At 47.4% G+C, this 27,813-nt stretch overlaps 1 pseudogene; it reads right to left on the bottom strand.

The window, feature by feature from the left end:
• Positions 1-1,357: 1,357 nt before the first annotated feature.
• LOC134958721 (uncharacterized protein K02A2.6-like) lies at positions 1,358-26,229 on the bottom strand (annotated as a pseudogene).
• Positions 26,230-27,813: the final 1,584 nt, after the last annotated feature.

The following is a 27,813-nucleotide window of genomic DNA, read 5'->3' as shown; positions in this document are numbered from 1 at the left end:
CGATCAGTAAATTCGCTATTAGCGAAATCATGTCTTTTTCGCAAAAACGCCAAAATCGACCTTTAGTAAAATTCCTCTCTATAGCCATCGTTATACAGTATGGATGACAAAGTGACAAAGCCATGTAATATGTACTTCATATCTGCTGCCACTAGATGGCAGAGTTAACATAAATTTTAAAGGCCAGCGTTTTGGTTATACAGTATATGGGGGGTAATTCCAAGTTGATCGCAGCAGGAAATTTTTTAGCAGTTGGGCAAAACCATGTGCACTGCAGGTGTGGCAGATATAACATTTGCAGAGAGAGTTAGATTTGGGTGGGTTATTTTATTTCTGTGCAGGGTAAATACTGGCTGCTTTATTTTTACACTGCAAATTAGATTGCAGATTGAACTCACCTGCCACACCCAAATCTACCTCTCTCTGCACATGTGATATCTGCCTCCCCTGCAGTGCACATGGTTTTGCCCAATTGCTAACAGAATTCCTGCTGCAATCAAGTTGGAATTACCCCCATGGTGTCAAATCAATCCCATAGTTTTGAGTGTGTTTATACTTCACAACAAAAACACAACAGTTTTTAACTTTACACCAATCTATTCCTCACCTTTGTGCCTTTTTTACTATCCTTTCATTTTTTGTGTGTGTGTGATATTTTAATTAGCATGTAGTAGTTAATTTGTGTCATCACAGTTTGGTACAAGAAGAACAGCATACTTACCTACTTTGCTGCCCCCTCCTCCGGGAGGAGTCAGCATTGTAGGTGCATGAGGGCGTGGCCGGCAGCAGGATCGGCATAGGGGGGGCGTGGCCAACAGGGTAATGGACCATCCGGGGGGCGTGGCATCAGGATCGAGTCTTCGTGGCTCCGCCACCGCTATGCAGTGCCGATAAAAGAGGTGCTGTATAGCAGGGGGCGGAGCTATGATGACGCGATTCAGCGCAAACAGCATCATCGGACCCCCTCGGACCGCCCACTTGTTCTCTGCTGCGGGCGGCCGAGGAGGGTCAGCACGGAAAGCGGGAGGCTTGCCCACCTTTCCGGGGGGCCGGGAGGGCCACACGATTTTCGGAAGCCTCCCGGCCATTCCGGGAGGGTAGGCAAGTAGGAAGAACAGTGGTTTTCAAAAGTTCACAAATAGATAGATAGATAGATAGATAGATAGATAGATAGATAGATAGATAGATAGATAGATATAAAAAAAAGTTTTAATTACTAAAAAAAAAAAGACACAACCAAAACAGTTGTTTGCTATGAAAGTTATCCAGTGTTTGTTCATTCGCTCGAAAAGTTGTTTCATAAATGTATACCCACAATATAAGAGGTCCAGACACAGTGACACAGCGCTTTTCCCATTCACTTCAATGGCACATTCATTTTATTGGGGGCTAAAGTATGGATATGAAGTTCATCAGGTACTGAGAAATAAGTGGAGACACCCTGTAAGAAAATTAATGAATAAATAAAAATAAAAAAACACAGGGTATGGGGAGCACATGCACACTTACCGTAATAGACTCCAAATACTATATAAGCAGGTAGTTATTTGTATCAAGACAACTGAAAGTTTTAGCTTATGAAAGTACATACAGCCTTGATGCATCTTCTGCCTGCCGATTTTTGTAGACAACCTGCTGTATGAGTATCCACAGAGATACTCAACATTTTCAGGGGTACGCAAAAAATTATTTTTGTAATTGTGGGGTGTGGATATTCAGGCGATGCTATGTGGCCCATTTAGCAATGATTGCACTTGCAATGCGATCTGGGTGCGATATTAGCGCCCAGGACCACATTGCAGAATGCAGTCATGTTTGGTGAATGTATCACCTAGCACAGGCAGGGACAGGGGCTCCGAAAGGGTCCAAGGGGGCTCACACCGCAGAACCAGCACCAATGTTTAATTACTTACATCTCCAGAGTCACCCGCCAGCACTGCTGCAGAAGAAGAGATCACTCAGAAGTCTCCAGGAACATGCATCGGCGGGCACCATGTTTTTGGAGACCTGCATATGCGCCGAGTCTACTTGTCACGCATCCGCAATTCCAGATGCCGCAATGAAGTGCTAAAGAAGGGGCTTAATAAGGTTTTTTGCCCCTTCCAGATTTCACCCTGTTCATACTGGCTATGCAGGTTATCAGACCCTTTGGTTTCTTAGATTGCAGCACATGTGTGACACAGGTGTCAGTGATCATAATTAGAGTCCGGTGTAGGACTTGCTGCTCACTCCACTTTTGGGATGTGATTTGCCATGATTAAGGTCCTAAACTGAAACGTGATCTGGTGATCATACAATGGGGTATTTATGGCTTACAATCTTTCTGATGCGTGAAAGCCTGGTGAGTGCCCTGCCTATTTATATTTATGCTGAATAAATGCTTCATTCCTTACTAATACAGGATGCAATAGGCAGTTATGTACCATTGATATGTATCAAGAATCACATGCAAGGACAGGGGCTCTGAAAGGAGCACCTCCCTGTGATGGGTAAAAGTATCCATTATTGGGGCTGGCTGTGATACTGCGCATGTGCGGTCTGCTGACTGTGCATTTGTAAATGGAGCGTGCTGGAGAGCAGAGCCGCCTTAGGCATAGGCAAACTAGGCAAATGCCTAGGGCATTTGGTATGCTTAGGGGCACCAGTAGCTTCTGATGATTCAAATGATATGTGGCATGCCTATATTCTGTGTGTGACTGCAGCTGTATCTGCATATGAAATGCTACGTTGCAGTGTATTCCTGGAAATCACTGTAATGTAGCATTTCATATGCAGATACAGCCGCAGTCGCACACAGAATATAGGCATGCTGCATATCATTTTAATCAGCGGAAGCTGCTTCTGCGTCCTAGCCAAATAGTAATGCAAATAAGAAGCATTTTCATAAACAATAGGCGCCCGACGTTAGCAGAGCTGCCAGCTGACTCATGCCAGGCATCTCCTGCAGAACTAGCGGCGGTGCTAGGGGGCACCAGCCAAAATCTTGCCTAGGGCATCATATTGGTTAGGGCCAGCTCTGCTGGAGAGGGATCATACAGATCCCTCTCCTGATATTTTTTGTGGAGTGTAGCCTTCAAGATACAATGGTGTTAGTTACCTATCACTTACTTTGTCTCTAGCTAAGGATCACTTTGCATGTGCAGTCTGCTGTCCACACACGCACAAGTGGAGAGTATTGGGGAGGAATTATACAGATCCCTCTCCAGCTATTTTTTGCAGAGTGTAGCTAATAGGACTACTGGGGCTAAGCTCTGATGTTTCAGTAAATTCAGCAATAAAGCAGCCCCTATATAAGCCCATAGGGGCTGCATTTGCAATTGAAAACGGGGGACTGCTTTCGATATCTGCTGCGCTCCCCTGTATGTAATTTGAGCGATCTTAAATATTTGTGGACATTCCTGCAAATATTTGATAAATAGGCCCTAAATACCTTGTACTATGATGACAAAAAATAGGATTTTAATACCTACCGGTAAATCCTTTTCTCTTAGTCCGTAGAGGATCCTGGGGACTCCAAAAGGACCATGGGGCATAGACGGGATCCGCAGGAGACATGGGCACTTTAAGACTTTAAATGGGTGTGAACTGGCTCCTCCCTCTATGCCCCTCCTCCCGACATCAGTTATAGGAACTGTGCCCAGGGAGACGGACATTTCGAGGAAAAGGATTTTTGTTAAACTAAGGGTGAGATACATACCAGCTCACACCACAACACACCGTACAACATGGCTTTTCAAGAAAATACCAGTTAACAGCATGAACCAAAAACAGCAACATGCTGAACATAACCGAAACACAGCCCTTGTGTAGCAGAAGCAATAACCATCAACAAGTACTGCATATGGAGTCCGCACAGGGACGGGCACCCAGCATCCTCTACGGACTAAGAGAAAAGGATGTACCGGTAGGTATTAAAATCCTATTTTCTCATACGTCCTAGAGGATGCTGGGGACTCCAAAAGGATCATGGGGTTTATACCAAAGCTCCAGACCGGGCGGGAGAGTGCGGACGACTCTGCAGCACCGATTGAGCAAACATAAGGTCCTCATCAGCCAGGGTATCAAACTTGTAGAACTTAGCAAAAGTGTTTGAACCCGACCAAGTAGCTGCTCGGCAAAGTTGAACCGCCGAGACTCCTCGGGCAGCCGCCCAAGATGAGCCCACCTTCCTGGTAGAATGGGCCTTCACCGACTTCGGTAACTGCAATCCAGCCGTTGAATGAGCATGCCGAATCGTATTACAGATCCAGCGTGCAATAGTCTGCTTAGAAGCCGGAGCCCCAAGTTTGTTGGGAGCATACAGGATAAACAGAGCCTCTGTTTTCCTATTCTGAGCCGTTCTGGCGACATAAATTTTCAAAGCTCTGACTACATCGAGAGACTTCGAATCAGCCAAGGCTTCAGTAGCCACAGGGACTACAATAGGTTGGTTCATGTGAAACGAAGAAACCACCTTTGGCAGAAATTGCTGACGAGTTCTCAATTCCGCTCTATCCACATGGAAGATCAAATAGGGGCTCTTGTGAGACAAAGCCGCTAATTCCGACACCCGCCTTGCGGACGCCAAGGCCAAAAGCATGACCACTTTCCAAGTGAGAAATTTTAACTCAACCTTTTGTAAAGGTTTAAACCAGTGTGACATAAGAAACTGCAACACCACGTTAAGGTCCCATGGTGCCACTGGGGGCACAAATGGAGGTTGGATGTGCAGCACTCCTTTCACGAAAGTCTGAACCTCTGGAAGGGCGGACAATTCTTTTTGAAAGAAAATTGATAAGGCCGAAATCTGCACTTTAATGGAGCCTAACTTTAGGCCCGCATCCACACGTGCCTGCAAAAAATGGAGAAAACGACCCAGCTGAAAATCTTCTGTAGGAGCCTTCTTGGATTCACACCAAGACACATATTTTCTCCAAATACGGTGATAATGCTTTTCCATAACCTCCTTTCTAGCTTTAAGCAGAGTGGGGATGACTTCACCGGGAATACCCTTTCGAGCTAGGATTTGGCGTTCAACCGCCACGCCGTAAAACGCAACCGCGGTAAGTCCTGGAACACGCACGGCCTTTGCAGTAACAGATCCTCTCTTAGAGGAAGAGGCCAGGGATCTTCTATGAGTAATTCCTGATGATCCGGATACCAGGCCCTCCGTGGCCAATTTGGAACAATGAGTACCGCCTGAACCCTTGTTCTTCTTATGATCCTTATCACCTTTGGAATGAGTGGAAGTGGAGGGAACACATATACCGACTGAAACACCCACGGTGTCACCAGGGTGTCCACTGCACTGGCTTGAGGGTCCCTCGACCTGGAACAATATCTCTGAAGCTTCTTGTTGATGCGAGACGCCATCATGTCTATTTGAGGAATTCCCCAATGACTTGTCACTTCTGCAAAGACCTCTTGATGAAGACCCCACTCTCCTGGATGGAGATCGTGTCTGCTGAGTAAGTCTGCTTCCCAGTTGTCCACGCCCGGAATGAAGACCGCTGACAGAGCGCTTGCATGTTTTTCCGCCCAGCGGAGAACTTTTGTGGCCTCCGCCACCGCCGCTCTGCTCTTTGTTCCACCCTGGCGGTTTATGTACGCCACTGCTGTTATGTTGTCCGACTGAATCAGGACGGGCAAACCGCGAAGAAGATGTTCCACTTGTGGAAGGCCGTTGTAGATGGCTCCTAATTCCAGAACATTTATGTGCAGACAAGCTTCCTGGCTTGACCATTTTCCCTGGAAATTTTCCCCCTGTGTGACTGCCCCCCAACCTCGGAGGCTTGCATCCGTGGTCACCAGGATCCAATCCTGGACCCCGAACCTGCGTACCTCTAGGATGTGAGAACTTTGGAGCCACCACAGGAGAGATATTCTGGTCCTGGAAGATAGGCTTATTTTCCGGTGCATGTGCAGGTGAGACCCGGACCACTTGTCAAACAGGTCCCACTGAAACACCCTGGCATGGAACCTGCCAAACGGAATGGCTTCGTAGGCTGCCACCATCTTTCCCAGCACCCGAGTGCATTGATGAATCGACACTCTTGCCGGTTTCAGAATCTCTTTGACCATGTTCTGGATTTCCAGAGCTTTTTCCCCTGGGAGAAGCACTCTCTGCAGTTCCGTGTCCAGGATCATGCCCAAGAAAGACAGCCGTGTTGTCGGAACCAACTGTGACTTTGGCAAATTTAGGATCCAACCATGTTGTTGCAGGACTGTCAGGGAGAGCGCAACGTTTCTTAGTAACTGCTCCTTTGATCTCGCATTTATCAGGAGATCGTCCAAGTACGGGATAATTGTGACACCCTGCTTGCGCAGGAGCACCATCATTTCCGCCATTACTTTGTTGAAAATCCTGGGAGCCGTGAAAAGACCAAACGGCAACGTCTGAAATTGGTAATGACAATCCTGAACAGCAAACCTCAGGAAAGCTTGATGTGGAGGATATATTGGGACATATAAGTAGGCATCTTTTATGTTGACTGACGCAATAAAATCCCCCCCGTTCCAGACTGGAGATCACTGCTCGGAGAGATTCCATCTTGAATTTGAAACTTTTCAGATACAAATTGAGGGATTTTAGGTTCAGGATTAGTCTGACAAAGCCATCCGGCTTTGGGACGACGAACAGGCTTGAATAAAACCCTTCTCCCAGTTGTGACAGAGGTACCGTGACAATGACTCGCTGTTGACACAGCTTTTGTATCGCAGCGCACACTACTTCCCTTTCTGGAAGAGAAACTGGCAAGGCTGATTTTAAAAATCGGTGGGGGGCGGGGGGGGGCACGTCTTGAAACTCCAGTTTGTACCCTTGGGACACTATTTCTAAAACCCAAGGATCCAGGGCCGAGTGAAACCAGACCTGACTGAAGAGTCGGAGACGTGCCCCCACCGGTGCGGACTCCTGTAGTGGAGCCCCAGCATCATGCGGTGGATTTGGCAGAAGCCGGGGAGGACTTCTGCTCCTGGGAACCTGCCACAGCAGGTGACCTTTTTCCCCTTCCTCTACCTTTAGAGGCAAGGAAGGACGACCCTCGTCCTTTTTTGTATTTATTGGGCCAAAAGTACTGCATCTGATAGTGAGGCGTCTTTTTCTGTTGTGCAGGGACATAAGGTAGAAATGATGACTTACCCGCGGTAGCCGTAGATACCAGATCAGCGAGGCCGTCACCAAATAAGACACCACCTTTATACAGGAGAGTCTGCATAGCTTTCTCAGAGTCGGCATCAGCATTCCATTGATGAATCCACAGTGCTCTCCTGGCCGAGACTGCCATGGCATTGGCCCTTGATCCCAACAGGCCAATATCCCTCGCCGCATCCTTTAGGTATGCTCCAGCGACCCTGATATAACCGAAAGTCAAAAGAATGCCATCCTTATCCAGGGTATCTATGTCAGATGCCAAGTTATCTGCCCACTTACCAATAGCGCTACTCACCCATGCCGATGCAACGGCAGGTCTGAGCAACGTACCCGTAGTGACATAAATGGATTTTAAGGTAGTTTCCCGCTTACGATCCGCAGGGTCCTTTAGGGCAGCCGTGTCAGGAGACGGAAGTGCCACCTTTTTGGACAGCCGTGACAGAGCTTTGTCCACATTGGGGGTTGACTCCCACTTTTCCCTGTCCTCAGAGGGGAATGGATATGCCATCAGAATTCTTTTGGGAATCTGTAACCTTTTGTCAGGAGATTCCCAAGCTTTCTCAAAAAGAGTGCTCAGCTCATGAGAGGGGGGAAACGTCACCTCAGGTTTTTTACCTTTATACAAACAGACCCTTGTATCAGAAATAGTAGGGACTTCTGTGATATGCAATACGTCTCTAATTGCCACAATCATGTACTGAATACTCTTAACCAGTTTAGGATTCAAACTGCCATCACTATAGTCGACACTGGAGTCAGAGTCCGTGTCGGTATCAGTATCTGCTATCTGAGTAAATGAACGCTTTTGTGACCCCGAGGGGGTCTGGACCTGAGACAAGGTGTCCTCCATGGATTGTCTCCATGTTTGTGTCTGAGAATCAAAATGACCCAACCTTTTAGTCAATAACGCCACATTAGCATTCAACGTACTCAACATTTCTACCCAATCAGCTGTCGTCGGTGCCGACAGGGTCACTCCTGATGGTGTAGGAGCTTCCGCAGTATAGCAAATATATATTGATTCACGCTTTTTCGCATTTATTAAGATATTTACTGTTAATCACAAAATGTGTTCATGTATCCTTAAATATATTGCACAGATATTCAGAAAACTATATACTCTGAAAATCTTGTTTAAAGCATGACTTGTACAAGGACAAGGCAACACCAGATGTATCCAAGGCGGACAAAGCAACACCAGATATATCCAAGGCTAATTGGGAAGAATGTTGAAGAATGTTTTGAGTTTATGTCCGAAAGACTGATAATTAACAAAACAATAACCATTTTCAAGGCTGTTCTAGTTGCCACTTGGAACATTGTATGACAATTGACGTATTTCAGGTTCTGAGACATACATGGTGTATTCTGATTGGCTAAATGTATTGGCAAGCATGATTCTTTTTCTTAAGCTATAAAAATAAACCTGTGGACCTAGCAGGTCATTTATGATTTGCTTAGGTTACACATGATCCTGTGTCATCTTTTCATTCACTGACCTCCAACCGGTTGCTAAAGGAACAGAATTCTGACTGATGACTGCAGAGAGTTTATAGACCAGACCAGAAGAGGTTAAATTACCCTAACATTTTGGGAGCATCGTCCGGGATATTCCAGCATATCCTCCACTGGCAACAAATCCTCTGATCTTTCAGGAACCGCTGATAAAAAAAACGGTAAGTGAGATTTAATGTGTAGATTTCTACCTGCTCACTTGAACTCAGCGCTTCTTGTATGAATCTGGGGGAAGTCCAGTTGGGAAGAACAGAGAATATCTTAAAGAGCCCAGTGTCAGTCAGAAGAAATTTTTTAAGGTACCATACATGTATGTCATATTGTTAAATTGTGGGTAAATATCTTCAGCTAATTTGTCACAAGTGTACAGGGGGAATTAATCAAATATCCAGGAAACTTTTGCATTTTTAAAAAGGTGGCGTATGGCCAAGGTGTATTCTAATGCTGATATACAGTTTGAATTGATAAATAACCAAAGAGGTGTATGCAAATCTTGTACCTGTGTTGTTGTGTTAAGAAAATACAAAGGATCTGTAGCACCGAGATTGGTGGCAATTACAAGCACTGAAGTCTCATTTGGTTATGTGGAAAATGATGATGAATTTTATTGTACAATAGGTTGTCATTTAAAAAGGAAATTGTTGAAACATTACATTGAGAATGATTGGTCTAACATCATAACCTATTGGCCTAGAAACCACATAATCCCAGGTTTAAGACCCATTTGCCCGTACAGCCTCAAACAGCTGCCGTGCACACAGATAACAGACATAGCAGTAAGAGGGTATCCAGAAGACAGAAAAACCAGATATAAGAGGTGGTCGAGAGTGTCAGATATAGCACTTATTGTCATCCTTGTTTTGGGATCCTTGCACTGTTGTATGTACTCTGTCAATATGCTTTTGAAAAGGTGGGGGGAGTCGGGTGTCTGCTAAATAATGGAACCAGTGTCAGCAACTAGATTCTCCTGCACACATTGTACTGTATATATTGTATGTCCCTATGCAAGACAGTTAAGGGGTAGGATTGGGTCAGTAATAAAGAACAGCTACTGTCTGAAAGGAAACACAAGGAACAACAGGGGTACTGGTACAAGCAGGAGTCTATATAAGCAGGGGGATAGACCCTTGGAGTGACTTAACAATAATATTAGGGACGCATCTCAGTGATCCAGAAGAAATAATCTATTATGCAGGTCTCACTTGGGGAGCAGTACTAATAGATTTTCCACCAATACAGGGAGGAAGGAGTAACACTACAACCCCAGTCATTTGTCCACAGACGTATTTAAGGAGCTCTTTAGGTACAAGGATAGAAGAAATTCTTCAGAGTCAGCGTCTCACAAGGAGCTTTTAAGTCCCTCATAAGGAGTTACTAAAATACCACATCAGGAGGGGTTCCGCGCACGTTCACCCAGGCATGGGAGCGCGGTCTGTAAAGATGTCAGGGCCCGACAAACCCGTGGATATTGTTAGTAACAGGGAGGGGAGACCCTCATAAGGGGTTACTAAAATACCACATCAGGAGGGGTACTGCGCACACACACCCAGGCATGGGAGCGCAGTCTGTAAAGATGTCAGGGCACGACAAACCCGTGGATATTGTTAGTAACAGGGAGGGGAGGAAAGCTCTGAAAGGAATAAGTAAAATTTTCAAAAGAGCAGGTTTTCCGTCAGAAGGGACACTAGACCTAGAGAAATGGGAAAAATTTGCCTCCTGTAACAAGAATTGGATAATTAAGCATAATTGTAGAGATCAAGTATCCATCTGGATCACTGTAGAAAAAGAATTAGAAGCAGAAAATAGAAGAAGAGATGAGGAAAATGATTTCCCCATTGTACCAGAGTACCCAATAGCACCACAACCAGCGTTAAACTCACTGCCTGTGATTCCAGCAACAGCACCTCCACACTATACCCCACCCCTATACTCAGACATGCATGCACACCCAGGTACCCCTAGTATGAACAGAATTGAATCATCTGCAAGCTCACTAATAGTGAAATTGAAAAGAGATGAACCAGGAAAAGAGTGGTGAATAATCAGCCCTATCTTGAAAGGATCTGTGGTTGAAAACCCGAATGATTTACCTGAGCTATGTGTACAGAGTATGCCCCAGTGTCCTGATACTTTATCACAAGAAACCCCAACAAGATCAAACCAAAGAAACTGGCCACCTAAAGCTCCCCTCATGTTTAAACGAGTGGTGGACACCTGGAATCAAGCTATGAGTCCAGTAAACAATAGTCCACAATCAGGAACTATAGGCGAAAGGGTGCAAATCAGGCGGAGAGGAGAAGCAAGGGATCAAGACACAGCCTCTACAGCTTTTCATGCCCAGGTACATAATGTACAGAGTAAAGTGATATATTTTCCTGAAAGATTGTGTCCAGTATGTCAGTTTTGCGTTCCAGAAGGATATGAACATTGCCCAAATTGTGGAAACTGGATTTCATCACATGAACCGCCATGCCAAGATAACTATGCAACTAGAAATGCTGAAAGACGGTCATCATTGCCTATTTCTCTGTATCCAGTGCAAGTGCAGAGAATACGCAACACAAATGATGCAACCAGGGTGGATGAACCATACATCGTACAGAGCCAACAACACAAGCCATGGTATGGCAACGACCTCGCAAATATAGTTGCAGAGTCCCCAGATCCTAGAAAAAACCCAACAGCATTTTATGCCTATATGGAAAGAATTCAAGCCATATGGACACCAGCATGGGTCGACTATCACCAGTTGTGTGAGGCTATACTAGGACCAGGAACAGCTCAAGCAGTGAGCACCATGGCAGTAGCAATTGCAGCAGACAATTGCCCAGCCATAGAGGCCGCCCCGGCAGAGGAAAATAGAACAACATTCGAAAGTGGAAAGATGTACATGACAAGACTTAAGAGATAGTGTCATGCACAGACACTCAGGGCACCAGCAGACCCAGACTTGAAACAGGAGAAGACTGAGTCCATCAGAACTTACTATGATAAAGTCACTATACGACACACTGATGAAGGATATGCAACAGATAACCCTCAACACAAAAGACTGTTAAAAACTAAATTCCTAAATGGGTTGTCAGAAGCCTATAGAACTCAGTTGTTCCAGGTTAGGCCAGAAACATCTTATATGGAACTTGAAGCAATAGTTCAGGTGCTAGAAGGAATGGAGGAAAGGGAGAATGAAAAAATAAGAAAAGCCAAAGAAAAGAATGCCATACCGAAGGTAACAGTTCACGTTGTCCAGGAACAAAGCAAGTGGAAAATCAGAAGCCCAACACAAGGGGCCACAGGAAGGAACTCAAAAGAAGGAACCAAGCAAGATGACAGAAAGTGTTATTTCTGCAAGCAAGAAGGACATTTTAAGAAGAATTGCAGAAAATACAAGGAATGGTGTGAAAACCAGCAAGAAAAACCTAAAGCATGAAGAAGTGGCTTCCCGAGGTACCTCCCTGCCAAAACACCATCTGAACAAGAAAATGATCAAGTGACCCTTGTACTGCCAACAGGTCACCAATATCAATGCATTATAGACTCGGGAGCAAGCCGAACAATTTTACAGCAGCAGGAGGTACCAAGTGAATTAATGACCACTGAGACACTTCTAGCAACTGGTTTAGAAGGAACTACAGTGAAATTAAATGAAATTAAACCTATGGTATTAACCATTGAAGACGTTGAAACTCCCATTCCGGTCCAATTCCTCACCTCTAGTACTTGCCCAGTAAACTTATTAGGAGCAGATGTTCTAAAGTTGATTCAAGCCTGCATACAGTACACACCAAAAGGAATTAAATTTTCCAGTAAATTACCAGAGAAGGTTCATCAACAGATGGAAGCAGCCATACAGATATATCATATAAGACAAGATTCCAACCCATCACCAAAACAAGATTTGGCTGATGTACCTGACTGGTTAAAGGCAGTACCAGAAAAACTCTGGTCCAAAGGAAAGAATGATGTTGGACACATGCGGGTTCAGCCAGTACAGCTACAGCTGAAACCAGGAACGCAACCAGTATCAATCAGACAATATCCTCTTACAGAAGCACAATCAAAAGCCATAACCCAGCAAGTGGAACAATACAAGAAGGTGGGGGTTATTAAAGAATGCAGATCCCCTTTTAATTTTCCTTTGTTTCCCGTGAAAAAACGAACTAATACAAATGAAGTTCAATATAGACTTGTTCATGATTTAAGAGAAATCAATAAAAGACTGATTGTCAATACTCCAATAGTACCCAATCCTCACACTTTACTCAATCAGATTCCGACTGAAGCTGCATGGTTTTCGACAATCGATCTCGCGAACGCATTTTTTTCAGTCCCCATTACAGAAGAAAGCCAGAAGTTTCTAACATTCACTCACAAAGGTAAACAATACTGTTGGACACGATTACCCCAGGGGGGAGCAACCAGTCCATCAGATTTCTCAGAGGCAATGGCATTAATCCTGCAGAAATGGAGACCGCACTTTACAGACACCCAGTCAGTTCAATATGTCGATGATCTGCTTATTGCTGCACAGACAGAAGAGAAGTGCAAAAAGGAAACAGCATCACTACTCATCTTTTTGGCAGAAGAAGATTGCAGAGTGTCAAAAAACAAACTACAGCTAGTACAAAAAAAGGTTATCTTTTTAGGACACTGCATATCCCAAGGAACAAGGCATCTTACTGATGAAAGAACAAAAGCAATAACTCAAGCAAAAACCCCAAGAACATTAAAAGAAATCAGAGCTTTCCTGGGCCTTATTGGTTATTGCAGAGAATGGATACCCTCAGCTTCATTACTGATGCAACCTCTATATGAATTAATAAAAAAGGAGGTGTCAGCAGAAAACAGGGACACCATTGAAGAAGCAGTAAGAAAACTAAAGCAAGCCATAATAACAGCCCCAGCATTGGGATTGCCTGACTATAAAAAACCTTTTAACCTATTCTGCCATGAAAACAGAGGGCATTCTTTAGGGGTGCTCACCCAGAAATACGGACCAAAACAAAGACCAGTGGAATACTATTCAGCCCAGCTGGATCCGATTATCAGAGGAGCACCATCCTGTGTCCGAGCAGTGGCAGCAGCAGCGATACTCAAGGAAAAAGTGGCAGACATTGTGCTTGATCATCCACTATGTATACAAGTACCTCACGCTGTAACAGAAATACTAAGTCAAGCAAAAACCAAGCATCTTTCTGCAGCCAGACTTACCAAATATGAAGTAGCGCTATTAAGCGCCTCCCATGTCACCATCACAAGATGCACTGTACTAAACCCAGCTACACTCCTTCCCATCAACGATTCAAAAGAGGGGAGGAGAGGGGGAAATGGTAATGATGGTGAATCGTCAGATGAGGAGGAAAATGCTGCTACAGACGCAGAAAATACAACACAATCATCTCTACATGATTGCCTAGCCCTCATGGAATTAGAGACTTTACCTCTTCCTAATGTCCAAGATACACCACTGAACACCACATGAACCTGTTCGTCGATGGATCAAGATATTATGATAATGGATCCCCAAGGACAGGATATGCAGTAACAACTGAAACTGAAGTCATAGACTCTGGACCATTGACACCAAGCATGTCGGCACAAGAAGCAGAACTCATAGCAATGACCAAAGCCTGCATACATGCTGAAAACATGACAGCTAACATCTACACGGATTCACGCTATGCTTGGGGGGTGTCCCAGGATTACGCTGTTATTTGGAAAAGTAGGGACTTCAAAGGTGCAAACGGAAAACCCATCAAACATGCCAGTTTGATTATGGAACTCTTCAGAGCATTGGAACTACCTAAAAGGATTGGCATAATCAAGGTACAAGCACATACTAAGAGCCAAACCATGGAAGCTTAAGGAAATGCATTTGCAGATGCAGAAGCCAAGAGAATTGCCTTACAATCAAAAGAACCTGAGCAAGTCTTAGTAGCTCAAGATGTGAAGCAAATGCCCAGTGAAGAGGAGTTGATCAAAATTCAACAACAAGCATCACAAGGAGAAAAGGAAAAATGGACACGATTGGGGGCAGAAGAAGATGAACATGGACTTTGGAAGTCAAGAGAATTAAAGTACTGTCTACCAGCAGCTCTATTTCCACCTATGTTACAAGTAGCTCATGGACAAGTACACATTCAAAGGAAGCCATGGTGAATAGAGTACAAGAACATTGGATAGCTCCAGGCTTCAATAAAGCTGCAACAAACTTTGTAGCAGGATGCTGGATCTGTGGAATCAGCAATCCAGGACAAAGAACCAAGACACCTCTAGGAACTATACCCAAAGCCTCTTACCCATTTCAAAGACTACAAATCGACTATATACAATTGCCACGAAGCGGTCCATATGAATGTGTACTAGTAACAACGGACATGTTTAGTCACTGGGCCGAAGCCTGGCCAGTAAGCAAAGCCACAGCAAAAACCACTGCAAAGAAACTGATAGCAGAAGTAGTATGTAGATTTGGGGTACCTGAGGTTATAGAATCAGATAGAGGTACACATTTCACAGGAGAAGTCATGCAGCATATAATGAAAGATTTGGGGATACAGCAGGCCTTCCACGTGCCTTACCGTCCCCAGGCGAGTGGGAGGGGGGTACATCTGAACTTTGACCTTAAGCTAAAACTACAGAAAATGATGACAGAAACCAAAAGAACTTGGCAAGAATGCCTACCTATAGTCTTATTCAATATTAGGACCACACCTATGAAACCTAGTAAGCTGACTCCATATAAATTATTGTTTGGGTCAGCTCCAAGAACAGGTTGTTATTATCCACAACAGTTACAACATAATCATGGTGATTTAACAGGTTATGTACAGGAGGTCTGTAAAACATTGACTAACCTCCATTGCCGAGTGTTTTCTTCCATTCCAGACCCAGAAGGATTAGCTACGCATAAGCTAAATCCAGGAAATTGGGTCTATTTAAAGAGACATGTGAGAAAGACCTTTGAACCAAGATATGATGGTCCATATCAAGTGCTGCTAACCATGCCTACCTCAAATTAAGGTGAAAGGTCGTGATACCTGATTACACGCCTCCCACTCGAAGAAGTTGACAGTGACTCTCCAGCCAGAAGAATGAAGTTGCTTATCCTTTGGTTGTTGTTAGGGGTAATCCCCAAGGTTTGGGCTATAAGTCCAGGGGACTGGTTTACTGAAAGGGGATAGTTTAGGCCTAGTGTAGGTAGAATAGGGAGAAAAAGTGGAATCAAAAAGAGGGGAAATGATGGTGTAGGAGCTTCCGCGGTATAGCAAATATATATTGATTCATGCTTTTTCGCATTTATTAAGATATTTACTGTTAATCACAAAATGTGTTCATGTATCCTTAAATATATTGCACAGATATTCTGAAAACTATATACTCTGAAAATCTTGTTTAAAGCATAACTTGTACAAGGACAAGGCAACACCAGATCTATCCAAGGCGGACAAAGCAACACCAGATATATCCAAGGCTAATTGGGAAGAATGTTGAAGAATGTTTTGAGTTTATGTCCGAAAGACTGATAATTAACAAAACAATAACCATTTTCAAGGCTGTTCTAGTTGCCACTTGGAACATTGTATGACAATTGACGTATTTCAGGTTCTGAGACATACATGGTGTATTCTGATTGGCTAAATGTATTGGCAAGCATGATTCTTTTTCTTAAGCTATAAAAATAAACCTGTGGACGGCCCCTAGCAGGTCATTTATGATTTGCTTAGGTTACACATGATCCTGTGTCATCTTTTCATTCACTGACCTCCAACCGGTTGCTAAAGGAACAGAATTCTGACTGATGACTGCAGAGAGTTTATAGACCAGACCAGAAGAGGTTAAATTACCCTAACACTCCCAGCGCCTTATCTGCCCCCACAGCAACTTCCTCCGGGGAGGAGCACTCAGCCTCAGACATGTCGACACACACGTACCGACACACACAATCACACTGGGCTATAGGGAACAGACCCACAGGAAAGCCTGTTAGAGAAACACAGAGGGAGTTTACCAACTCACAACCCAGCGCCGATCCCGGTACTGAGACTTTATACACACTGCCTCAGACCTGTTAGCGCTTTTATATCAAATGATGATAGCACCAAATTACTGTGCCGTAACCCCCCCGTTTTGCACCCTGTTACTTGTACAGAAGTGCGGAGGTGCGGGCCAGCGTCTGCAGCTCCATGTGAAGAGAAAATGGCGCTGGTTAGCTGTGAGGGCTAAGCCACGCCCCCTCAGCGGCGCGCTTCAGTCCCGCTCATATTCAAAAAAAATTATACTGGCGGGGGCTATACTGTATTTAGTGCCTAGGCACTTCTAATATATGATTATGCTAGTGCTTAACTTCAGTAATCATGCTGCCCAGGGCGCCCCCCCTGCGCCCTGCACCCGCTAGTGCCGCCGTATGTGTGTGTGTGTGGGAGCATGGCGCGCAGCGCGACCGCTGCGCGGTACCTCACTACTGAAGTCTTCTGCCGTCACTGAAGTCTTCTTTTCTTCGTAATACTCACCCGGCTTCTTTTTTCTGGCTCTGCGAGGGGGGTGACGGCGCGGCTCCGGGAACGAGCAGATAGGCGCACCAAGTGACCGGACCCTCTGGAGCTAATGGTGTCCAGTAGCCTAAGAAGCAGAGCCTTTGAACTCACAGAAGTAGGTCTGCTTCTCTCCCCTCAGTTCCATGATGCAGGGAGCCTGTTGCCAGCAGTGCTCCCTGAACATAAAAAACCTAAAAAAAGTATTTTCTACAGAGAAACTCAGTAGAGCTCCGCTGTGTGTGTCCAGTCTCTCTGCGCACAGAATCTAACTGAGGTCTGGAGGAGGGGCATAGAGGGAGGAGCCAGTTCACACCCATTTAAAGTCTTAAAGTGCCCATGTCTCCTGCGGATCCCGTCTATACCCCATGGTCCTTTTAGAGTCCCCAGCATCCTCTAGGACGTATGAGAAAAACATTTGCAAATATTACTTACATCTGTATGAACAAGCTTGGGCCATTTAGAGAGGGTTCCCGTCTAGTATAGCTAAGGTATCATTTAATTGAAATCTATTCATGAAGCAGAGAAAAGTGTGAAGAAGTGAGCCAGTGGAGAAGTTGCCTGTTAAATTTGTTACTTATATTTCAATAAGAGTATTTAATGTAACCAGTGCTTAAAGTGGTCCTGGAGAGGTGGGGGAACTCACCTCCCCCAAGACCCCGTGCGCCGAAGATGCGCGCGGCGCAGAAATGGGTGTGACCTTACAAGGAAGGGGCGTGTCCACACAAAAGTTGCAGTTGGAAAAAAGCGCAGGAGGTGAGTACCCGGGTGGCATGGGTGTTGCCTGGGGTGCACTGTGACTCACAGTGCACCCCAGGCAACCCCCATGCCACCCGGGTACTCACCTCCTGCGCTTTTTTCCAACTGCAACTTTTGTGTGGCCACGCCCCTTCCTTGTAAGGTCACACCCATTTCTGACACATGAAACATTATAAACATTAAAGTATTCACAGTCAATGGCAGGTGCACTCATACCTTTTTCAGAGGCACTGCCCTAATAGACTGAAGCTGCAGGACACGGACCCCATCCCTGATTAGCAGCTACTAGGTGGTCACCTCCGATAAGCAGCAGCTCCTGCTGGAAAACTGTGCCACCATGTAATACATTAGTAATCCCACGATTTGGCTTACCCTGGCAGGAGAGAGGTGGAGGTGGGACCCCATAGGAGATGCGGTGTTAGTAGCGGCTGGGGGAGGAGATGCGGTGTGACTGAGTGACGGCTGGGGGTGAGATGTGATGTGAGAGGACCGGGCAGGGCTGCTATTGGAGAAAGCGAGGCTGCACTTTGATTGTGCGCCATTCACGGCTCCCAGACCGCCAGCTAATGAGAAGCTGACACTTGGCAGCTTCTCATTGGCTGGCGGTCCGCGAGCCATGATTGGCTCACGCCCGATTTTAAAAATGCCGCCCCTTCTTTTGATTGGTGAAGCAGCCGGTCCGCGAGCCAGGATTGGCTGGCGGCCGCTGCCACCTTTACAATGCAGTGGGGACCAGATGCTGTGGCCGGACGGAGGCGGAACTGGTTCCGCCTGCAATTAGAGGTGACGGAACGCAGTTCCGCCCCGTTCCGGCCCACTTTAACCACTGAATGTAACCAGGACACAGGGAGTGTTGCATGCTTCTTTACTGGAGAAGAACAGGAAACTAAAGAACACAGAAATAGATTCATACACCAACTAATACAAATACAAAATAAGATCCGTTGTAACCTTCCACCAGAACACATATACAGCAATGGGAACTATATACACCACACTCCTCCCAACTTAGATAAATGCAGACATGAAAAATGTTAGCACTAAGCAATGTATATGTTACCCCAGAAGGCTACAAATCAAGCCTCTGAGGTGCCTTACGGACTCTGTCTGGATACCGATGTTTAACTCCCAGAGTGACTGGCTGCTCCACAGAAATCACACTAGAAGGTTCAGGATCAGTTGTTACTAAGGGAACCTCATGCTCAGGTGACTCCATAACCGGTTTGGGAACAGTCTCTGTATCAGGCTTGCCTACCCTCCCGCATTTAGCGGGAGGCTCCCGATTTTTAACTGACCCTCCCGCTGCCCCGCAAACATTGCCAGCCCTCCCGGTTTTTAAGTTTCTCCTTGCAAATCCGGACTGCGCATGCGCGAGTCCGGAAATGCGGGGGGCGGGACTTACACTGGAACAGTCACTTGCGGTGGTTGGCCACAGCTGGGTTGAGAGTAGCGGTGGCGTCAGACTTTCTGTGACCCGGGAGGTGTCTGCGCAGCAGCAGCGTGTGAACAGTGTGCAGAGAAGCCACCCGTACAGTGAAGCACATAACCCGGCAGCCAGGGCTCTGCTTCTTCACTCTGGCTGGCCCCGCCCACCACACTCACAGTGGGCTGTGTGTATCAGCTCGTCTTCCTGCTCCTGCTGCTCCTGGAAGTGGCTTCCCTGGGCTCCCTGCTCTTTACAGGAGGGAGCAACAAACCAGGTGGGTGCTATATATACTGGGGGGGTTATATGGGGGAAGGGGAGGTGTAATATGTAGTGTGCTGCTGGGTGTAATATGGGGAGGGAGCTGTGTAATATGCAGTGTAATGTGCACTAGGTGTAATATGGAGGAGGCAGTGTAATATGGGGGGGGGGGCTGTGTAATATGCTACTGGGTGTAATATGGAGGAGGCAGTGTAATATGGGGGGGGGCTGTGTAATATGCTACTGGGTGTAATATGGAGGAGGCAGTGTAATATGGGGGGGGCTGTGTAATATGCTACTGGGTGTAATATGGAGGAGGCAGTGTAATATGGGGGGGGGCTGTGTAATATGCTACTGGGTGTAATATGGAGGAGGCAGTGTAATATGGAGGGGGGCTGTGTAATATGCTACTGGGTGTAATATGGAGGAGGCAGTGTAATATGGGGGGGGGCTGTGTAATATGCTACTGGGTGTAATATGGAGGAGGCAGTGTAATATGGGGGGGCTGTGTAATATGCTACTGGGTGTAATATGGAGGAGGCAGTGTAATATGGGGGGGGGGCTGTGTAATATGCTACTGGGTGTAATATGGAGGAGGCAGTGTAATATGGGGGGGGGCTGTGTAATATGCTACTGGGTGTAATATGGAGGAGGCAGTGTAATATGGGGAGGCTGTGTAATATGGGGGGGGCTGTGTAATATGCTACTGGGTGTACTATGGGGGGCTGTGTAAAATGTAACGTGCAATTGGGTGTAATATGGGGGAGCTGTGTATGCTGTGCATAATGCAATATAATATGGTACTGGGTGTAATATGGGGAGGGGAGCTGTGTATAATGTAGTGTAAAGTGCAACTGGGTGTAATATGGGGGGGGTCTATGTCAAGTGTAATTCAATGTGCTATTGGGTGTAAAATGGGAGGGTATATGCTGTGCATAATTCAATGTAATAGGTACTGGGTGGAATACGAGGGGAGGGGGGCTGTGTAAAAGGTAATGTAATGTAGTACTGGGTGTAATATGGGGGAGGCTGTGTATAATGTCATGTGATATGGTGCTGTGTATACTTGGTGCAATATGAGGGATGTGGGCTGTGCATAATGTAATATATTATGGTGCTGTGTGCAGGGCCGTAACTACCCCTATTGTCCATATGCATAGTTGTTGACAGCTGCAGCGCTGTCTGAGGTGTATTTACAGCAGGCAGGGGTGCTGCTGAAGACGTGGAGCGGTGGGTCCCGGAGCAGCTCACAGAAGAGGGTGATACGTGGAGCTGCGGGTCATGCTGAAGCGTTAATGTCTACCATGGTGTAAGTGCTGCTATTAGTACTATTGTGTTCACCTGCCATTGCAGGACACACCCCTAAGTGGCAATAAATATGCCCTTATGTGGACCTAAACACGCCCTTTGGGCGGAGTATGACACACACCCTCAACGGAAAGTGTGGCGTATTCTGCTGCCCCTTGGAATCTCCCTGAAACTAGTTTTCAAAAGTAGGCAAGTATGCTCTGTATCTGACCCAGAGGGGTACATTTCCTCCACAGTGTCAGGAACAGTCTCTGTATCAGTTCCAGAGGGGTATACATAAACCCCCACATCACTGGCTTGACTATGTCCAGGCGTCGACGTACAGTCAGTTTGCCTCCCAGCCTCAATGATTTGATCAATGTGGTGATGCCACAATTCTCCTCCAACTTCAATCACGTACATCAGAGGGCCGGATTTGGAAGAAACTATTCCCGGTTGCCATTTGTCTCCTCTATAATCACGGACCAGCACCTCTTGGCCAATGTGGAAGAACCGAGTAGGTTTCTGATAAACTGATTGAAACTGTTTGTTATGTACCTTCCACCTCACATCCGGTTTTATCAAGTCCCACTGAGACCATAAGTTCCGTTGCATAAATAGCACCGCAGGAGGCTGACCGGTAGTGGAGTGCTCAGTCCTACGATATATAAACAGGAAGTTGTCAATCTTGTGTTGCAAAGGTAGATGTTCATGGTGCATGGACTTGATAGCTTTTTTGAATGTTTGGACAAATCTCTCAGCCAAACCGTTAGTGGCTGGATGGTGTGGAGCTGATGTAAAATGTTTAATTCCATTGTCTTGCATGAACTTTTTGAATTCCATGGACACAAACTGTGGCCCATTGTGACTGCACACTTGCTCCGGTAGACCATTTCTAGCAAAGATGGTTCGCAGCACAGCAATTGTTTTCTCAGAAGTAGTGGATTTCATCTTTATTACCTCTGGCCATATTGAATGAGCGTCCACTGCAAAAAGAAACATACAATCCATGAATGGACCAGCAAAGTCAATATGTACCCGCTGCCATGGAGATGAAGGCCATTCCCAGGGGTGTAACGGGGCTAAAGGTGGTGCATTTTGAACTCTTTGACATCCTTCACACCCTTTTGTCAAAGTTTCAATTTGACCATCGATTCCTGGCCACCATACATAGCTTCTAGCAAGATTCTTCATTTTTACTGTGCCTAGGTGACCCTCATGCAAATTTTCCAAAACTCTGTTTCGCAGTTTAGGTGGTATTACCACTCGTGACCCACACAATAGAGTTCCTTGACAGACAGAAAGCGGATCTCTCCTGCCCGAAAACCCGTAATATTGAGCATCGCCATCTTTAGGCCAACCTTTGAGAGTTAAGTCCATTACTTTTGATAGTACCGGGTCTTTCCTTGTTTCCCGATTGATCGTGGCATTGGTAATAGGTAGCTGTTCCATCAACATATTGTGATACACTTCCAGGGGTCTCCATCACTGTTCTCCTCACTTTGGGGCAAGGGAGAACGCGATAGACCATCAGCGTTGCCATGTAGTTTTGTTCCTTTAAACTCAATGTCATATGTATGAGCACCCAGGAATAATGACCAACGTTGAAGCCGAGCTGCAGTCATGGCTGGGACTCCCTTGTGGGGGTTAAAAATTGATACCAGTGGTTGATGATCCGTAATTAATGTAAACCTTTGCCCATACAAAAATTGATGACATTTCTTCACTCCCCATACTAAACTTAAGGCCTCTCGGTCAATTTGCGCATAATTCTTCTCTGCCACTGTCAAAGATCGTGAAGCAAACGCTATTGGCTTCTCGCTACCATCTCTCAGTTGATGTGATAACACTGCTCCAATGCCGTACGGTGACGCATCACACGCCAGCCTGATGGGTAGTTTCGGATCAAAATGAGTAAGGACTTTATCAGATGTAATCAATCTTTTTGTTTCTGAGAATGTTTTCTCACAATCTTTTGTCCACTTCCATCGTGCATTTTTCTGTAGTAGGGCATTTAGCGGGTGTATTACTGTGGAGAGGTCTGGTAAGAACTTGTGATAATAATTAACTAGGCCCAGGTAAGATCTCAGTTGTGACAGACTGTGGCTGGGGTGCTTGTAGTACTGCCTCAATTTTATCATTTGATTTGTGCAGTCCTTCTCTATCAATCGCATGTCCACAATATGAAATGCTTTCTTGGAAAAATGCACATTTATCTTTATTTAGTCCATATTCCTGTAGTCGGGTTAATACTTTTTCTAGATTATTTAAGTGGTCCACATCATCTTTGCCTGTTACAATTATATCATCCAGGTAACATTGCGTACCTGGTATTCCTTGTAGGACTTGATCCATTGCTCTCTGCCATAATGCTGGGTCAGAAGAAAGTCCAAACACCAGACGGTTATATTGTAATAAACCTTTGTGAGTATTGATGGTTAAATATTTCTTAGATGCCTCCTCAATTTCCATTTGCAAGTACGCTTGAGCTAGGTCAATTTTGGAGAAGCGGTCGCCCCCTGAGAGAGCTGCAAAGATGTCCTCTATTTTAGGCAAAGGATACAGCACAGTCCGTAGTACTGGATTTATTGTCATTTTGAAATCTCCGTAAATACGGATACTTCCCATTTTGTCTTTCTTTACTATCGGAACTATTGGCGTAGCCCATTCACTCCATTCCACTGGGGAGAGTATACCAGAGTCTTCCAGATTCCGTAGTTCCTCCTCAACCGCTGGTCGGATGGCATAAGGTACTGTGCAAGCTTTACAAAACTTTGAAACGGCATGTGGATCCAACTCTATACTGGCCTTAATGTCCTTTAACGTGCCTAACCCTGGTTGGAAAATGGGTTGTGCGGCAGCTAACAATTTAGAAAGTTCCTTAATAGCTGCGTCATTGTTGGATACATCAGATGCAGTAGATTGTAGCCTGTGAATGGAATGCCAGTCAAGTTGGATTTTCCTTATCCATTCGCGGCCCAATAATGCCGGTCCACCATGTGGTAGTATGTACAAATACAGCTTATGGGTATTGCCTTTGTATTTCACATAAACTTTTATTTTTCCCAATGGGGACACCAGTTCACCCGTATTTGTGCGGAGTGTTACGGATGTTTTCTTTAAAGGAATAGCAGCAAACAGGCGTTTGTAATCACTTGCATTTAGCACTGACAGAGCAGAGCCTGTGTCTAATTCCATTTTTAAGTCAATACCTGCTACTTCCAAAGTGACCCAAATCACTTGACGCTCTTTTGCCGTCATAGAGTGCATCTCTAGGCTGCATAATCCTTTTTCTGTACCAGTACTATCAGTAGAGTCTGATTCATTGTCGGCTACTTTTATGTACCTGGGATGTTGTATATTTTCTCCCGGGAACTTTGGATACTTGCGAGCGGTTTGGTGTTTTCCCTGACTGGCACACCCTTTCAATATGGCCTCTTTTCTTACATTTTCTACACACTTTGTCTTTAAACCAACACTGACTGGCATCATGTGAGGACTTCCCACAGCAAACACAGGACTGTCTCTGATACAAATGAACGGAGAAAGAATTGACTGCATAGGAGAGGAATGGGTTAAACATCCTGTGAGGGGTGGAACTAGCTGTGAGGTAGTACAGCCTTAGGAAAAGGGGGAGGGTTAGGGTATATATAGGCTGCAGTGGCCATTTTGGGCCTCTTTGCTGTTTGAATTTCCTTGGGGTGAGTTCTGCCTGGCAGATTGTTCACCCTTCTATATTTCGTGCACTTGTTTTAGGAAACAAATTATAATATGGCCTCCAGCCGCCCACGCCGATCAGTAGGCGCGCCAGCCCGTTACCAGGCCAGCGAGGCTGAGCCCGGGGCCGGGATGTCCGGCGCCGGGGAGGCCGTTAATACGCATGGGGCTGCTCCAGGGTCGTTGGGTGCAGGGCGCAGGACGCGCTCCTCCGGCGACCCTGCGGTCGCGAGTGTAGCTGCTGGTGGCCGCGGTGGGCGGCACGTGGCGGTCCGGAGGTCTGACATCCTGGAGAGAGGGGACCAACGGTCCTCGCCTCCGGGGGCAGTCGGGGGAGTCGGGACGGTGAGAGCCCGCGGGCGCGCGCTAGCGCGCCTCGCTGGACGCCGCTCGGCACCCGCTGCGGTGACACCCAGCCGGTCCTCCCTGCCAGGGCCGCTTGGAAGCTCCACGCGGCGGGGGAGAACTGGGCGGGCGACAGACGTGACGGCAATCCGGCCTGGGCCCGTCGGTGTGCCCAGCGCCGGATCGTCGGATAGGAGTGCACAGCAAGAGGCTGCATCGGCAGCGGGGGACACCAGGACAGGAGGCGGTGGGGCGCGCGCACGACGGGCGCGCGCACCAACGCGCGGCTCCGGCGGCGTCTCTCGCGCACGGGTGCGCGCAGCGACGCCGCATTGTTCCGTGTCCCCTCAGCCCTCCTCGCTGCGGATTAGTTCCGGCGGGGCGAGGAGGGAAAGCAGGCCTGGTGGTGATCAACCAGGTTTTCGGGGTTTTTCGCCCAGCGGTGCGCAAAGGATGGGCAGCACGGCACCGCGGGCGTCACATGAGGCACAGAGCAGGGCCTCCCGGGCTGGACGTGGCAGCTCATCCAGCACTTCCGGGGGACCTGGGCGGGCGGGCACAGGAAGTAGGGGGGGGTTTATGTCCAGGGTGAGGTGCCCGGTCATTACGGACCTTTCCCCGCAGGGCCGACCGATTTGTGGTCCGGATGGGTCATGGCTTCCCGTGCCCAGCGGCGGGTCCACACGGCGCGTTCCGCCCGCTCGGCAACCAGCAGGCGACGCGCCTGCGCCACGGGATGCGAATATAACACAAGACGCTTTCGCTACGGCCCTCGCCACGGTGGTGGCAGCTTTGGGCCCGCTCTCAGCGGCCCCCGAGCGCGAGGTTGGGTCCGGGGGGTTTCCTAGCGGATCGGGCGCGGGTGCGGGCTCTGCCGCGCAGAGGGTAGCGCGTGCGTGCCGTGAGCTTGGTGCGGCCGCGGCTCAGCTGCAGCAGCAGCCACGGCGGGATGAGAATGTGCGTTCATCCGGCACGCCATCGCCTGGAAGGGCTAGGCGCTCGCCACTGTGTGTCTCTGGGTCCTCTTCCCCCTTTTTGCCCGCAGTTGATCAGACGGATACGGAGGAAGCGGAATCGGAAGTGGAGGACGTTTCGTACATCGCCCCTGATGAATCTGGATCCGACCATTCTACGGTTTCAGGTGAGGCGGAGCAGTCTGGGTCGGTTGCGAGTACTCCCTCAAGTTCGCGCAGCTCGTCCCCTTCATCCTCTTCTTCCTCTTCTTCCTCCTCCTCCCTTTCCTCGGTGGTGTCCGACATAAGTAGCACGGCGAAGGCGAAGAAAAGGGCGATTAAATACGCCAAAAAGGCGGCTGGGTGGCAGGAGAGGCATAAGAGGCGAAGGCGGGTTAGCAAAGAATCTCGCAAGGCTAGGAAGCGGCGCGACTTGCCAGGCGTGGTTCGCTGCGAATATACCGCTGTCATGCGAGGGCTTAGGGATAGCTGCAGCAAAAGCATTCGTAGGGGGGACTACGTGGATGTCTTCGTCTTGACAAAAGGCGCGAAGAGGGAGTTCAAGGCAGCTACCGCTAAGAAGGGCATAGGGGCCGAGGCATTTCGCACGTTCGATAACTGGCTGGCAGGTTTCTGGGTTTTCGCGGCTTGTTACCTTGAGGACAGGCCAGACGAGCATATGAATGTCATCCGGTACCTGCACCTCGTGCATGATATGCAACGCACGTCGGCGGGTGACGAATGGCGTAGATATGATGAGGAATTCAGAGAGAAACAGGACGGGTTGTATGTGATGGACTTCGGGTTCAAGGACGTGGAGGTATGGCTTAGGGTCACCAGGGCCTCACAACAGGCCAAGGAGCCCCGGGGCACAGGGGCGGACGGACACCGGGTCGGGCCGTCCGCCCATGCGCCCGGCGGGGACGGCGGGTCGGCCAAGCCAGTTAGGTCGGCCGTCCGGACTGGGAAACAGACAGGAACGAAAGGGTTATGCTTCGCGTTTAACAACGCGGCATGTACCTACGGCAAGCAGTGTCGGTTCCGTCACGCTTGCCTCCATTGCGGGGGTTCCCACCCGGCCTCCTCTTGCTTCAAGAATACTCGGCAGGGTCCCCGCGCTAAACAACCCTACTCTAGAGGAGCACCCGGCGGGAGTGCTCCTCAGGGCGCCAACGCCAATTAGGTTAGAGGCTATGCGTAAATGGTTGAGTTGGTATCCGAATAAGGAGGATGCCGGGTTTTTATACGAAGGTTTTAGTTTTGGGTTCCGCTTGCCTGTTGCAAGCGAGGTTACAGTTAGGGCGCAGAGGAACCTGCAGTCGGCTCGAGCTTTGCCTTTAGTATTGCGGGAAAAAGTCGATAAGGAGATCAGGCTGGGCAGGATGGTGGGGCCTTTTGCTTCACCCCCCGTGGCTGATCTCGTCATCTCCCCGGTGGGGGTGGTGCCCAAAAAGACACCTGGGGCCTTCCGTCTGATCCAGCACCTCTCCTACCCACCGGGGGCCTCGGTCAACGACGCTATACCTCCGGGTCATTGCTCGGTGGTATATCAATCGTTTGACGAGGCGCTCAATTTGGTCCGCAGCTACGGAGCTGGGGCCCTCATGGCAAAGATTGACGTCGAATCCGCGTTCAGGTTGCTACCCCTCCATCCGGACTCATTTCGTTTTATGGGTTTCCGGATTGGATCGGAATATTTCATCGACAAATGTTTGCCGATGGGATGTTCCGTTTCATGCTCGTATTTTGAACGTTTTAGCACCTTCCTGCATTGGTGCGTGGAGTCTTCGTCGGGTGGGCACGGCGTTGCCCATTACCTCGATGATTTCCTCTGTACGGGTCCGGCGGGTTCTCCGCGGTGCGGCAACCTGCTTTTCAGTATACGAGCAT

The sequence above is a fragment of the Pseudophryne corroboree genome, chromosome 9 (genome assembly GCF_028390025.1).
Source record: "Pseudophryne corroboree isolate aPseCor3 chromosome 9, aPseCor3.hap2, whole genome shotgun sequence".
In the NCBI taxonomy this organism is placed as follows: Eukaryota; Metazoa; Chordata; class Amphibia; order Anura; family Myobatrachidae; genus Pseudophryne; species Pseudophryne corroboree.
This window is presented reverse-complemented; position numbering and strand designations above follow the sequence as displayed.